Genomic DNA, 447 nt, shown 5'->3' with positions numbered 1-447 from the left:
ATTACATGTTTCTGTTTATTGTTGTTAATTCATATGTGTCATTGTGTATAATATATGTGATATCAATTGCAACTGCTTAAAGTCAAATATATGATATGATTCTCTAGAACCCTGCACAAAGTGTAGTTTTCTATTGTATATGATATATATTGTGCCCATATTAATGTCCTTTAGCCTAGCCTATATCATTCTCTTGTTAAATTAATGTTTCACTTATTTACTATTCCAAAAGTTTTATGATTTTTATGTGTTTGTATTAGAATTACCATATTGCATTTATAATCTCAGTTTAAATATAGATAATTGAAGGTTTTAATATACATATTTTACAGTGTTACCACTGAATATAGGTGGAAGTGCACTCGAAACGTCTGGTTTTTCTGATTAAATGTACCAAAGTACAACGTTTAGTTTGAGTCTACCCATAATGATGATCTTAATCGTTAA

The sequence above is a fragment of the Penaeus monodon genome, chromosome 22, assembly GCF_015228065.2.
Source record: "Penaeus monodon isolate SGIC_2016 chromosome 22, NSTDA_Pmon_1, whole genome shotgun sequence".
In the NCBI taxonomy this organism is placed as follows: domain Eukaryota; kingdom Metazoa; phylum Arthropoda; class Malacostraca; order Decapoda; family Penaeidae; genus Penaeus; species Penaeus monodon.
Note: the sequence above shows the minus strand (reverse complement) of the source record.